Here is a 15990-nt window from a genome sequence, read left to right as displayed (position 1 = left end):
CCTGGGAGGAAGACTATTAATACGTTACATACATCTTGACATGCACATATGGATACCTGCACATGAGGGAAGCAGCATGCTAATAGCTTTCTTGGTCTGAAGCATCAACCAGGAGCAGAAAGCTGTAAGAAATATCTTCTAGCCCAGAGCAGGCTAACTGACATCTCCCAGAGTTCTTAGTCAGTATTTACATGTCTTTTAACTAGATAGCTGCTTATAGTTGGCTGCATTAGAAACAGAAACTTCATATACCTGACGTGGGCCTCTACGGAATGGCAGCTTTTCTTATATCTTTTCAGAATTCACTCAATGGTGAGCAAATCACTTGCCCTGATTTCTGCTCTTGTTTCTGCCTTTCAGACTCTGGGTCTGACCTTGTAGTCCAAATCTTCAGTCCCAGCCCAAGCAACAAGGGACTCCTCCTCACCCAGACATGAACCAAGAGGAGGTGTGGCCAGTATCTGGCCTCTCATGAGAAGTGCCCTTGCTGCCTTCTAGGGGGAGATCAGGAGGGAAGTGAATCTCTCATTTTCACTCCTGCTGGAACCTTTCAAGGCTTTTACTCACTTTTCAGAATTCTTGGCTTTTGCAAACCTTGTGACTCTTGAAACTCCTTAAATCCCACTCTGAGGGTGGTGTAAGGACTTCCATCTGCCTTGATGTGGATTCCATAGTGTTGCAAATTGTGGGCATTCTGCACACGCGGACAAGAGGTATTGTTACAGTGGGGATACTGTAACACGCATATCAAACAACAAGGCCCATGGAAAAGAAATATATCTATGGACTGATTCTTGATAGGTGTTTCAGAGAGATGTTTATTTCTCCAGCCGCATGGCCGGGGCTCTGCTGAGGAACTGTTCCAGTCACGGGACCAAGGGTCCTTCTGCCCGCGCAGGGAACACAAACCAACCAATGGGAACGAGGCTGAGCAGGGGCAGGGAAGCCCCGTGTCTGTGCCCTCAGGGCCCCTCTCCCAGGGCTACACGGCAGGGGAGGGACCCCGACATTTCACCCATTTATTTTTAAAAAAAAGAGATTTAAAACTTAACATTGAAAACAACTGGATAAACATAACAAGGACAGTTTCAAAACAAAACAAGCCACCCTCCTGAGCCTTTAAACATCCAAACAGATTCTCTGGAACATCTTAAGGGCTGACAGAAGGGAGACAGGACTCTCCGGGCATGCTTTGTGGGGAAACTGAGGCAGGAGAGGGTTTCTTCCATTTGTACCTGTTGGAACTCTAAACAACAATAGTTAATTTCTTCCCTCCCGCTTTCCATCCCCCCCTCGGCATCCGATAGGAGTTGTAGGGAAAGGGAATTGTATAGGGAAGTCATGGGGTGAAAAACGGATTAGGAATAAACTGGGAATGGGGTAAACTTAAGAAAGGGTTCATATTGGGTATAGGGTAAAAGGGGAAAGTAGGCTGTGGGTAGGGAAGTTGCTGGGATGGATATTGTTTATAATTTTGTGCATAATGGCTGCCTTTGACTGGAATACCCCTAGGCCCAGTAACATTTGCTGCTTGTAAACCCTTCTTTCCTTGCACTATATCAAATTGTACAACTTCCCCATCTCCTACACTTTGCAGGTAATTTTTAGGGTTATTCTTTTTAATAGCAGTTCTATGAACCAATATATCTTCTTGGTTGTCACATCTTGTTATAAAACCATAATTTTGTTTAACATTATACCATTTTATTATTCCAAAAACCTTAGCTACAGTGATTTTTTCCTTTTTCCAAGTGGCTGCTGTCTTCTGTCTCACTGCGGTTTTGCTTTCTTTTTTGCTTTCGCTCGCTTTTGTGTTGGAACTGCCAGGGTTGTCAGTGCTGCTGGGGCCGTCGGGGCTGCTCGTGCCTGCGTGCTCTTCCTGGGGTCGCATTCAGGGCCGTGCGGGCCCGGCTGGGCCACACCGCTGAGCTCAGGTCCCCGCACGCCACCTCCTCTGCTCTCAGCTGCGCTGCCGCTGCCAGGCGCTGCGCCCACGTCTCGGCCAGGCCCCCAAGCGACGACCCCCCCACACCCTGCTCCAGCGCGAGTTTCAGCTGGGCGCGGCTCCGCTCCACCACCAGCTGCTGCCCGTGCACCTCCCCTCTTGGTCGGGCGTTCACGGGGCTCGCTCCACCATGCGCTGCGGGGGCCAGGCGGGCACCGCCGGGTTGCGCCACTCCTGCCATGCCTCGCTCCGCCGCCGACACTGCAGCTTGCGCCGCTCCGCCCGCGCAGGGGAACTGCCTCGCTGCTGCTCGCAGAGCGCTCAGTCCACGTGGCCTGGGTCGCACGGTCCCTGAAGCAGTTTTAACTTCGCAAGGACACAGCTGACATTGTTCAATGGTCTTGGTAATTAAATAATATTCACAAAAATATTCTTCCATCGGCATATATTTTGACTCAGAAACTAACTGTGTCCAGTCTTCCAAAAGTCTTTGGTAAGAATTAAATCCCAAGAAACGTAGAAAAAGTTCTTCAACAACCATGCCAAGATGTGTTTCAGTTCCTTTTGAGCATGAATTAAGCTAAAATTTACAAATCGTTGTTCAAGAATCTTTTCAAGTTTAAGATAAATGTCCATATGCGACTCTGAGAGCCAAGAGTCTTCCCACAGTTCCTCCATAATTTAGAGATGGAACAGCAAAACAAAAACAAGAAGAGAAATCCAGAGTTTCCTCACAAATCAGTCACTGTCCTTAGGGATCGGGGATCATTCTGCTCGCATTACCCACCATTTGTTACAGTGGGGATACTGCAACACACATATCAATCAACGAGGCTCATGGAAAAGAAATAGCTATGGACTGATTCTTGATAGATGTTTCAGATATGTTTCTTTTCCCACCCGCATGGCTGGGATCTGCCGAGGAACTGAGGCAATCACGGGACCTGAGGGTCCTTGCCCGTGCAGGGGAACACAGAACAACCAATGGGGAATGAGACTGACCAGGGGCAGGGAAACCCCGTGTCTCCCTCCTAGGGCCCCTCTCCCAGGACCACATGGCAGGGGGGAAGGGACCCCGACAAGGTATTATAGATAATCTACCACAATCTGAAAATCTAGGTTTGATTTTTATCTCTACTGTAGAATGTTTGGCTGTGCTTTAGTAGAAAATTTAATTTGTTGTCAGGTGATCTTTTAGGCTAGAACAAACATATTTAAACACAATATTTATGTACAAAAAAAGTTCCTCATAATAGTTTCAATTAAAATCTGATTTTCTTTAACTGGCTGAACCCCTGTGTTGTTCCATTTGGAACTGAACAGGATTATTTTACTGAAACAAATTTTGAAACAGCTAACCATAATGCATAATGCTCTTCTTTCAACCGAGTTTCTTTCTACTATTCTTCATGGTTTGTTCTATCTTAATACATGTGCAACATCATGCTATTTCAATCTTAAGCTCTCCAATAATGGACAAAGGATATTTGTTCTCAGAAATAGCTAAGGTGGGTCATCTCGGTAATCATCTGGGTGGTTGCTTTTATAGGACAGAGAAGGATGTTCTTGTTTTACTTTTAATCTGTGACTTTAATCAGTTTTCTGTGGACTTTAGTCCACAGTTTTGTTAATCTGTTTGAACTTCATATAATTCTCTCCACCTGTGTGTCACCATATTACTGATGTTTAAGCATTAGTTACCTTGAAGTGCTACTCCTAGCTCATTTCATGTCATTGCTCTGTTCTTAGGCGAGTATAATTCCTCCCAATAGGCCTCCCAATTAACAATTTAATCTGATTGTAAAATTCTTGGTTTATAGTGTTTGAAGGACTGAATCACTTGTGTTGATAAAAGACATATCATATTAGCCATCTTTAAGCTTTCACACACCGGGCTGAGAACTTCCAACTGACAACTTTCACAACCCCTTTTCAAAGTTCAGTTGGGATAGAATTAACTTTAAATGTAAGCGCCCTACAGGATGAGATTTAAAAGACAACACATTAAGTATTGATCCAAGTGTCTTTCATAAACACAGAATTCAGGATCAAACTCTCTAACACTATCAAAGCAGTAACTTACATATTTAGAGAAATGGACATTTGGAGCAAAGCAAGGATTTTCATGCCAGTTCTAAGCCTGGTGGCTGCACTTGTTGCAATTCTTTATTTCAGAAGACCTTCAAACTTTTCAGTCAGCTCTGAAAATTACATTCCCTTTTACTTCATCCTGAAAAATATCCTCTTCTTCCTAGAGTTTTTGAAGGAAGCACACACTGACATTAAAGCTTATTTCTCAGCATTGTGGATGACCCTTAGTGCACAGACTGCTCTCAAAAGAACCTGTGAAATTCTGGAAGGATGTTTTGATGAAAGACCACTGGTATTTCTTTGACCTTTTGCTTACAGTGGAGATTTCACAGCATTTTAGATAATGGACATATAGATGGGCAAATAAATACAGAATATCAAAAGGAAGAATATAAGTTTACAGCCTGCTAAGAGCTGTATCCTCCCTATATAAGACTTCTTCTAGAACTGTCTGGAAAATACCCACAATGTAAAACTTCCCCCAAAAGCTTGAGTTAATGACTATACATCAGTGGGCATGTCTGGCAGTAAACTTGTTTACATCCCAATCAAGCAGAATCTGGCCCAAGTCACACCTTAAAACATGAGCAGCAGATCAAACATTTACACAATACCTGACTGGAATGCTGTTGTACTTAGGGCATGCACGAAATATCCTCTTGCTTTGTTTCTGCATTGCACCCCCTACTTCTAATGAAGACAGATATTCCTAGCACACATCTGTGGGTGAGGCAGTCTACTTTGCTGGTCAAAAATTTTCTACCCGAGTGACTCAGAGCAGTCTTTTAATGAGCTACAGAAGGGACTTCTGATCAGCATGTGAAGAAAAAAACTGTTTCCATGTCCCGTGGAAGATTCAGGGCTAACTAGAGGCCTGCAGTTAAAGGGAAGATGTTTGCTTCTTACCTGTACTGACAGTAGCAGAGGCAACATTTCCACCATTTGAAGTCAAGAAGAGAAGAAAAAAATACAACAGGTAAGAAAAATGGGCTATGCATACAGTGTGAGGGGTGTGTGTGAGGGGGAAATAAAGCTGAGAGATGACTGTGTATGTGTCTATGACATGGAGCTCCTGGACCAGGTCCAGTGGAGGGCAACAAAGATGTTGAGAGGACTGGAGCATCTCTCTTACAAGGAAAGCCTGAGGGAGCTGTTCAGCCTTTAGATGACTGAGAGGGGATCTCATTAATGTCTATCACTCTCTGAAAGGAGGTTGTCAGGAGGATGGAGCCAGGCTCTTCTCAGTGGTGCCGAGCAATAGGACAAATGGCAATGGGCTGAAACTGATGCATGGGAAGTTCCACCTGAATATGAGGAAGAACTTATTTACTATGCAGGTGATTGTGCACTGGAACAGATTGCCCAGAGAGGTTGTGGAGTCTCCCTCACTGGAGATATTCAAGAACCATCTAGACACAATCCTGTGCAATGTGCTCTAAGATGACCCTGATGGAGCAGGGGAGTTGGACCAGATGGGAACTATGGTCCCTTCCAGTCTTACCTGTGGGATATGCCCAGCCACTGCCCTGGAGGGATGTCTGCTGAGGTAAAAGATTTTGCAATCGCCCAGCAGGACTCCCTGGAAAGGCAACTACTTTTGGGTCATGGCGAGGAAAGGTAGACCCACAATCCTTTGGGAGACACTATGCAGATCGTTCTGCAACCCATTGGTCTGTCCCAGACCCTCTGTAATCCATTGGTCCCCTTGCTGATCCCCTGTATCCCTATAAAGGCAAGCTCCCTTGAACCCCTCGAGAGAGGTCATCCGTGGCTCTTCCCTTCGCCGGAGGGGACCCACAATAAAGCTACCTTCGTGCGGAACCAGCCACACGAGCCTTCTCGTCTCTCTCTCTGGTCTGGTTTGGCCTAGAGGCTGCCTTGCAGAGCTGAGCTGAAACCACGAGCTGATATCACTAAAGAGCTGACAGCCTCTGCAAGGGCTCCTCTGCCAGCAGCTGAGAGGAAGACACCGGGCCTCGGGAAGGCGATTCCTTTCGCGACCATCTCCCCGGACTGGTCATCTCTTCCTGGGTCACAGCCTCGGACCCCACCACCAGCTGTAATACTTACCCATTCTGTGATTCTGTGTATTTCCTGAAGAAGCTAGTCTGCCATTTTTCACACATTTCTGTGCTAGTTCTCGTTTCCTTGACTCTGACTCCAGTAGATTAGTCAAAATCATTTAAATTGAAAAAAATATTGTGGTTCCTCCCCTCTGTGTGCACATACAGTGACACTGTAGGATGGTCACTTTCAGGGGGAGGGAGAAAGAAACTGCTGCAAAATAGTCAAGAAATTCCTGCCTCCAGCATACATTCTAGAGGGTGGTTTTAAATGTTGTAAATCTTTGGCAGACTCACCATTTCTCTTGTCCACACACATCAGATTCATTAAGATAGCCTGCAAGGAAAGGGCAAAGGGGAAGAGTTTTGCCATCCTCAGTAAAAAGTCATACTGATATCAGCTAACAAACAGCTTTTCCAGCACATTATGGTATCAAGCCTGCATGACTTTTTACCGGAAGGACAATTCCCACTTTCAAGAGAGTTCAGTAGAAGGTGCTGTAAGAGCATTATTGCCAGGAGCTCTGGAAGACCTGCAGCAACTCACAGTGACAAATCTGCACAGCATGTTTGAACTCAGAAACTTCTTAATGCCGTAAGTTGGATTTAACAAAACACTTCATGTACAAGAGGAAAGAGGCCTGACAGGAACCTATTCAGAACCAAGAAAAAGCCACCACCTAACACCAGCTGCCATCCTCCTGTGGGGTTATAAGGGTTCTTACTGTTCCTCTGGGCTTTAGACAGTACTGTACCGCTCAAGTTTTCCAGCCTGCTTCCTGTACCAGCATTTGGTAAATCAATTGCAGCAGAACAGAGCTTTTTGTCCTAAGTAAGGCTGCAAGGCAATTAAAATATGATGATTTTATGTTAAGGATTACAGTATCAAAAAAAGTAATTTTTTTTCACTAGAGGAACAGAAAGAGATGCAGTTTTAGTATTCTTAGAGGAAGAATAATTTTAGTAAAGGAAAAATAATTTTAGTAAACAAGAAAAAAAGATGCAAGCAGCAGAGCCTTTAGAAACTAACAGGGCTTATACACTTGAACTCTTATTATTCACTTCCAAATGAGCTCAGTTCTTTCAAGAAGTCTTTCAATACCATGTATGTCCTTTTACACTGCCAAACTTTCAAGACCCACTCCAAGTCACTCAACATATTGCTGCTTATATAGAACCAAGCACAGGAACAGATGAAACTTAGGCTTTCAGGCTTTTACAGTATTAGAAGCTTTTTGTTCAGGAGGATCTTTGAACCATGTACATTCCAACATCTTAACCTTAGATTTAAAGCTAAAAAGATTGGGGGCACATACTGAAAGAGCTCTGCTAGTGTGGTGTGTGTAGAGAATCCCAGGTTATTTTCCTTCTGAATGGAATAAAAGAAAGTTTTGCTGTCTTTTTGGCAGCTTCCCAGGAATCCTCTGGCAAGATGATAGTGGTCCCACATCATACTATGAAAGGAATCCAACTCCCCGTTGTCCTCGGTGAAGGCCCTGCAGAGGATGGTCTCTACAGAGCTCAGTGCAGAACTGGCAAGCCTGCAAGAGCATGTGTCAGCTTGCACAGCAGAGACACAGATCAAGGCCTCAGTCACACGGGTGCACCTCTAATTGACCAGCAATAATGTCAGTGAATTACAGTTCGTGTCCCATATGCAGCACACTGGGTGGCTGGTGGTTTCTGTAACATTGCAAGGTTTCCAGCAAAGTCAACCAGGAACTCTCCAGTACCTGCCAATAGAGCTCCTTTTGGCAGCAGAATTTTAAAAAAAAGAACTTACCCTTGGCAGCTGAGGAGTTGACAGCTGGACTAACAGTCTCTCAGAATCAGACCTGAAAACAGTCAGAATTTACCTGTGAGAATATTACAGTGAAATTCTGAAACTTTAGTAAAACCCACAGAGAAGGCCAAGCAGATATTAATGAGAGAAGATGTTCTGGGTATGGGGGGAGGATGTTCTTGTTATGAGACATTGAGAGTGTACAAGGAAGAACTTGTGGATAATATGTAGCAACTATACTTTTGCTTGTACAGCTGATTGTTTACTGCCTGAATGGTCATTGTTTGCTAAGTAGCCAATCTTAAATCAAGCCACAGCCATTGTGAAGAGGTATAAGAATAGCAGTAGAGAAAATAAAAAATCTTTCTACCCTTCTCGACAATGGATTATGACTAGTGTGGCTTTTATGTCTGCCTTGACAACAGCCACAGGCAGCAAAGTTAGTAATTCCAAGCTTTCACTTAAAAAGCTCAGCTTACTGAACTGAACCCAGTATTACAGTCTTATCCAAGTCACACTTTGAAACACCGTTTCTTTCACATGGTTTGTGAGATGGAATAGGAATTTTCTGCTGTTGACTACAGCAATTGGTTTCATCTAATGTGGTTTGTAACAAATGAAAGGATCGATCCAGCTTGTGATGGAGATCAGACTTCTCTCATTAACAAATACAGCATTCCCAACCATTTAGGAGTCTTTATCCAGGAGAGGTCAGCAAGCCTTCTACAGAAGAGCACCATCTGTTTAATAACTAAGAGATGGATATTATTGAATATATATATATATATTCTTGAATGTTACCCAGTTTCCATTCTCAACTATCCATAGACAAATTACCATTTATTTAATCATTTATTTCTAAATAGAAATAGGAAACTAACACAAGCTGGTTACAAGAATAATAATTTCACAGCTATCTTCTGATATTGATTAAACACATTAAGAAATTGGAGATTTTTCATTTCCTTGAGCTGCCTCCTCTTCCTCATCATAGTGATGGCATCTGTTGTCTTTGTTTTCTGGTTTTTCATTGGCACAAGAATGCAATGTATAAATATACTTCTAGATTAAAGTCAGAAGACAAACACATTTACAGGTTTGGAGTTTTTTTTCTGTTGTAGAATTCAAGAGTTGCCCTGTAAAAACAAACATACCTCAGGCAGTTAACTTTAACCTAGGCTCGTCCAAGTTATTATTCAAAAGTGACCACTAATATGACTTTTAATTTCTAGCAGGGAAATAAGTTTAACACACACACACCCCACAAAACAGTCAATCTCAGAGATAAGAGAGCTTAGGAGAAGTTTAACACAGACATTACAGCAGCAGCCACTTCCTCCTCTGCATTCCCCACATGATTCATGATAATGCATTAAACATGTCAGCAAGCATTTACCTTGTTCTCTATTGAATCAAGAGCAAAGATCCTGTTTTGTAACAAATAGCTGTGTTGACTGGACTCACAGTTCTCCCCTCTTAAAGTGGAATCAGGTCCCTGATCCAGTTCCCAGCACCAGAGCAAATGGTTGGGCCATAATAAAAGAAGAAGGTGAGAAGGACAATACAGAACATTTCATTACGTGAAAATGTGGCCTTACTTGAAAGTAATGCTAATGTCTTTTTAGCAAGGTGAGGGTACTTTTAATACCCAATTCAGAAAGTGAAGGGTCACAATCTCTTTTCAACATGTAGCTCCAACTCCAGAATAACTTTCCAGTTTTAATTAGAAAACTCTCCTTTGTACAAAGGGGGAGAGGCTGTACTAAGAGTTACCCCCAAAGGATCCTCTTTAGTGCTGCCTTGCAGCCCTACAGTACCTTGAGGAAAACTGACACTTGAGCTCCAGTGCTGACCCAGCTGGCATTTTGATACTAGCCTTGCCAGTGCTGGAAATATTTCAGGTCTAGTTTGTGCTTTGACAGATCTGAGGCACATGCACCCTGGTTCTTTGGGATTAACGAGTTTGCAGGCCTCACATACTTTATTACACTTTATGTAGTGTTTGACAGGAACTCTTCATAAAGGTCTTCTTCATAAGAGCCATAGGCTACACTTTTCTTTTTCCAGGACTGCCCATCTTCAGATAACTTGTATGCATGTTCAACCATAGCAGCTCCTATTATGACTTGGCAAGAGCCTCCACAAGTTTCTGCTATGGCTTTTTCGTACTTTTTCTGCTGAAGTACCAGGTAAGCTGTATAAATGTTTAATTTGTAACTCATTATCTAGGTGTGCTACTATAAAGATTGTAACACAACCTTAGTTATAAAGTGCCTGACATACTGTGAGCCAGTGCCCAAAAGAAAATGTGCTCTCTGCATGTAGCTAAACAAGAACTGTGACAACATTGGCTTTGAGAATGCAGTTTCCCAAAACCTTCTGTGTTGGTTCTACTTAGCAAACTAAGGAAAAGGCTCAAAGAAGCATTATGATCTCCCTTTGAAATACCTTTTCAGTGTTATACCTTCCTCTTCCTCAAATGAACAAAGGGCTCTTGTGTATTACATTTATGGGCAATTTTGATTTTAAACTAAATTTGATTCACTCACATTTTCACAGCCATGCACACATAAGCAAGAATATGCTTGTATTCAGGTAGTCTGACTAGGATTCACTGCGGTGACACAGTGGAACATACCTGTCATATTGTCACCACATCTGGGCTAGAAGTCAGGTTAAAGGGAATGGGACACAAGCACAGCAGTGATGCATTTACTCGCATAACCACTACTTACGACATCTAAGAACACTTTGTTTGAATTCATGGTTTATTGAAAAGCTTTGAATGTGGAAAATATGGTTAGGGAAACCTTCTAGCTAGCTTACTTAAAAGGTGCTGGCATCTTGAGTCCTCCAACCTGCAGCCAGTGAAAATCACAAGCCAAAAAGTGCAAGCATTTGGTGTTCAGAAGGAAGATGTTAGGCCTTAGAGGAGGAGGTTGGGAGCTCCAAGAGACACTTTCCAAGGTTATTTAAAGCTATGTCTGTAAAGAACAGCTTATGTAGGTCAGTTATCAAGTCAGACTGGAAATGTAAGAGAATGTGTATCCCCTTGAACAGTATTTTGAGAGTGAGTTCCTCAGTCATTTTCTCTGACAGTCAGCTCTGAAGGTTTAATGCATTTAAATATTCTAGTTCAGGTAACCTAAGAATTAATCTCCTTTTATTACAATGACCTTTATTTCAAAAGTCCCGAAATTTCATTCCTATATACAAAGAATGTGTTTATAATACAACAGTATGCAGAAAACCACTTTCCTCAAAATATAGGAAAGATACATTCAAGTTGAGATCATTATTGATAATAGAAATGTCCTTTGTAACTGAGAAATTAGATGCAACTCCTGAAAGGTCACTCAGTATGAATGGTGATGCTGTCCAGGTAGAAGCAGGAGAGCAGAAAACAGGATGAGAGGGAATCACCTAGTCAGTTGACCCAGAAATAAGCATATATGGCAGACAGACATACTTAGTATTCTAAAGGGAATGTGACAGAAGGACTTAAGGTACTCAGTAGAATAGCTAAGTGTCCAGCATCAAATTCCTACCAATATAATGAAATTATAAGATCGTTCAAGGTGAAGTTTAAGGCTGAAGGTCCAGGTCACTGACTTTTAAATCCACATTGAAAATCAGAACTGGGTATAAATCAGGATTATAAACCTCATACTAAAGAGGGACTATCAGAAACATCTCAAAGATGGTTAACACCTTAGGTGTAGAGTCAAAGTAGGTCAGATGCTAGCCTCAGAGTTAAACTACTCTTTTACAAAACCTAGTACTTGCAGTACTTGGCTAGACTCAAAGTTCAATTACTCTTTTTCTGAAATCCAACTCTTGCAATGTGTGGCACATGTGGCAATGTGTGGTAAAAAAATCCAAAACTCCCCAAACCCCAGGAATCATTGTGGGATACCACAGGCAACACAGGAAAGGGACTGCAGCTATTGTGACTAGCAGCAATAGCACCCAGAGCCCTGCAACTAATCTGGCATCAGCAGTTTAAGTTGCCAAGGAGCAGTGAAGGAAAACAGAATAAAGTGGAATAGCCAGCAATATTCCGTTTATACTGTGGATTAAATTTTTGAATAAACAAACTGGAAGTGCCTGTGGCTTTAAGAAAGTTGACTTGAGGAACGAAGAATGTAATCTTATAAGAAAAATAATGGGAAAAATATGGTGCTCAGACACCTTGATGAGTAGGATTTTTCGCTAATCACTCAAGTTTTAGAAAAAGCAACAGCAGACTGCAGCTGTGCAGTGGAAAAGTCCAAATATACAAAAGAAAGGCAAGACCCAGCAATAAGAATGAGGCTTGGAGTTAGATTACTAGCTATTGTTAGTCAAGCTGTTTACCTTACTCTTGGTTTGCTCACAGACCCAAAGACAGCTAGTTGACTGCTTGTCTCAGTAAACTGCAATGAAGGGAGCACAGCTTTTCTCACTCCTGAGGATATTTCCATTCTTGTTATTGGCTCAGTCTTCCTTCCAGGATTTGTCTTTCTCTCTGGTCACTGCCAACACATGCCCAGGCAGAACCCTGCCTAGATATCCCCAAAACACCCATGTACTGTACTTACTAGGCAATATTAATGCCAGTTGTTCCAGCATCTGCATCTCCCACCTGACACTTGCTGCATTCTGCTATTAGTCACTGACATTGCTTTTCTCTGTCTGTATTTTAAGTAGCAGCAAATGTAACGCTGCGCTTCTGTTACTTAAGCCCAGCAAAGGAAATTACACCAGTAACCCCAGTCCCAATGGCAGGGTTTCTCTCAGTGTGGGTACCCTCCACCCACGCACAGACACAGTGCATTTGTTCTGTGCTCCGGTGCCCGTCAGGAGCTGCGGCTCCTTAATTGCCTCACACGCACACACAGTGCGCGCTCCCACTCCAAATGCTACCAGCCTCATTAGTTCCTTTCACACTTCATTTCTCCATGCGAGGCATTCAGAGGTTTCACAATCTGCATATCTTCCTTTTAAGACGTCACAGAGCTCTTCTGCAGACCTTTGAGGGACTAACGAGCAAGATGTCTCTATTTTATTAATTAGCTGCTTCTCAGCCATACTCCACAGCTCTCTACTAGTTCAGCTGCTCAGCTACAGTAATTAGACAACCCACTTTTCAGTCTTCTACTGCACTGCCTTAGAGAGAAAGTTTGACTGTTCCTGAGACTGTGGTACTTTCTGGCAATTATTAGACATCTCCTGAATGACTAATAGAGAAATCCTGCTTTCTGTATTATTCACTGCAGCATTACAGCTTCCCATTCTAGGCTTTGTCTCATGCACTCTGCTGTCAATATGTGCCATCATTGGCATTCGAGGGTCCAGATGTTATCTGAAAGATTCTTTATTTGCATCATTCAGACATAACAGTCATAAAGAATGTATTCACACTCCCTCAGAATCAGAGTTGCAAGTAAAATGGGTAGTGTTACTTCTTATGCTGCAATACTTCTCAAACAGGAACAAAATCAAGCCAACAAACATGTGCTGTCTCTGCTTCATGCAGTGGAAGGCTTGCTTGTATGTCTGAACCCATGATTTTTCTTAGCTACCAGTAGCTCATGTACTCACAGTACCTGATATGCAGAAATTTACAGAATATGAAATGCCCTTTTATTTTAGCTTGCCAGACAACCATAATTAATATTGTGCAGTGAGTACAACTACAAGGGGAAAAAAATCTCTTAAATCAGGCTTAGTTACTTTATTTGCTAAAATATTTCCTTGAAATACCAAATAGTGTCCACGGTGAACAGCTCTTCAGATCCCACAGTGATCCTACTACTTGCTATCTTGTCTATTCCTCTATATTACCAAGCTACTCACTTAGGCCAAGCTGTGGCTCCTTTCATCTCTACAAAACCAAGTACACAGACTTAGGATGACAGTCTATTTTTAAGAAGAACAAACACACCTTCAACTTAACATTTGAAAGCAGTAAAACAAAATGTTTTTCCTTTCCCAAGAGGCAATGAGAAGCAATGCCAGTGTCTGACTGTTATGAGCTGTATGTGCTGTGCATACACTGCCGAGCAATGCCATCCCAGAGCGTGATGGCAGCACTGATACGTACAGACACAGCTGGCCAGATCTGAAGCCCTTGCTGCCTGTCTCCAAACATGCCTCCAAAGGCTGTAGATCAAGAAGGGCCTGGGATGTGCACTCACCAGGGCCCTTGGTCTTGTCTGGATGAATGAGGTGCCCAGGAGTAAGGTCCAGCACAGAGAACACCTACCCCTGTAGACAGCCATGGTCTGTATCAGTCCCTACCACTGTATCCCAGACAAAAAGTGGGCTAACCTTGTAAGACAGGGTGACTTCTTCCTTCCATGTGATCAGTAAGGCATTGCAAATGATGATTATATTATGTCCTCCCTAGTAGAGAAGAACTAACAGATCTACTTATCTATCAGTGTAAGAGAACTTGAACTGTTTGTTCAAGGAGAGTTGAAACTCTTCAACCTCATCTTGGTTTTCTAACATGCAGCTTGCAGAACTGCCCCTCGTGTTGCCTTACACACAGACACACACATGCAAACAGTGTGTTCTGTGCAGTTTATGCATTTAATTAGACAACTGTGAACATGCAGTTAGGATTTTTTCATTGTAGATGTAAGAGGAAAATGAACAGGGAATGTCAGCTATCCACAGAGCTTCCACAGTGCAGTGAGGTAAGGCTTTTCAGTCAGAAATAGTGCCAGAGTGTGCCAAATACCTGTTCAAAGTATTTTATATGAATTAAACTCTTCCACAAGAAATCAGTGACTTCACTTGTCTTCACTTTCCAGTTTGGTAGAGTGATGAACTTTGATCTATCCTACACTTAAAACCCCACTTCAATCAGTCATGCAGTGATGTGTTTGCTTAGACAGATGATGAATAAATTTTCCACTACCAGCTGTCCAAGCTCACTGTTAATTAACACTTAGCTCACTAAGAGCTAAGCTAAGAGTTCTCAAAATGAACTGCAAGAAACAAACCCCAACAAATATAAAACATCTTGCAATTACTTCAGTTATATCTATCTCTTATTTTGTCTCAGCTGTAGAATTCTGCACCTGCTCCCCAGCCCTTAGTCCCTGGAGCCAGTATTATCAGGGCAAATGGTACATGTTCAAATCCAGAGCACTCAGGTCTATGAAAATATGTAACAGTCTTATGGCAAGTAATTGAATGGTTGAACACAAGGAGGAACTAAGCTTCTGCCAGCTATTGTCAGCAGATACTATGACAGCAAGAGACACAATTCCGTTGGAAAACAGCTCCATAAAATGGAATGAACTCTGTTGAAAACTTAAGACCACTGTAAACATCCCTGCCTTTCCTCTTGAGATGCCAAGTGCGTTGCTCTGACTGCCTGCAGTATAAACAGAGAGCTATTTAGAAACTTGTATAAAATAAAATTCCAAAGCAAAACACTCCAGCAATTCTCTGTGAGCCCTTTGTCATCTGGTGGGAGGCTTCAAGACTAAGGATGACAGGTGTTAGACATGCTGAGTAATGCCTGGCTGAGGAGCGCTTGGATGCTCCAGCGGTGAAAAGCCCCGTGAAGTGGTGCAGAAAGCAGGAAGGGTCAGATCCAGAAGGATCTCTTTGTGTATTTCAGTCTTTTCTCAGATATCCAAAAAAGCCATATAAAGCATGAGCCAAGCATATAGAGGAACATAAAGCTACAGCTGGTGTGCTTCATTTAGGAAGTATGCTGGCAGTTTTCCTTCTCCTCCATCCCCCTTAGGGCCCAGGTTCAGCAAATCTGTTAAACACTTTCCTAGCTTCAATGGACATGAACCTTCAGGACAGATTTAAAGTTAACTCTGTATTTTACTGCTCTCAGGAAATGTACCTAATCAGGTTCTGTTGCTGGCTGAAACAAGGCCTAACAATGAACTTAAAATGAAGTCCATAAACTTCATTCAAGAAAAGAAAAATAGTGAAATGTTCTGAAAGTGAATTAAAAATCCAGCCAGCTCAAGCTTACATCTTGTCAAGCACAAAGACAAAGCCAGTCATTTTTCTGGCCAAGTAGTTCTTCTGGCACTAGAGTTCAAATCTCAGGTCCTGATTATGCCAAGCATTAAAAAAAAAAAACAGCCCAA

General features: G+C 42.5%; 1 long non-coding RNA gene across 1 annotated transcript; it reads right to left on the bottom strand.

Moving 5' to 3' along the window:
* Positions 1-4856: 4856 nt before the first annotated feature.
* LOC125322305 lies at positions 4857-7939 on the bottom strand. The gene is made up of 3 exons (XR_007201938.1): positions 7883-7939; positions 6397-6436; positions 4857-4942 (listed from the first exon to the last, which is right to left on the bottom strand). It is a non-coding gene; the product is annotated as an uncharacterized LOC125322305 (long non-coding RNA).
* Between the last annotated feature and the right edge of the window lie 8051 nt (positions 7940-15990).

This window comes from Corvus hawaiiensis, chromosome 3, assembly GCF_020740725.1.
Source record: "Corvus hawaiiensis isolate bCorHaw1 chromosome 3, bCorHaw1.pri.cur, whole genome shotgun sequence".
Taxonomy (NCBI): Eukaryota; Metazoa; Chordata; class Aves; order Passeriformes; family Corvidae; genus Corvus; species Corvus hawaiiensis.
This window is presented reverse-complemented; position numbering and strand designations above follow the sequence as displayed.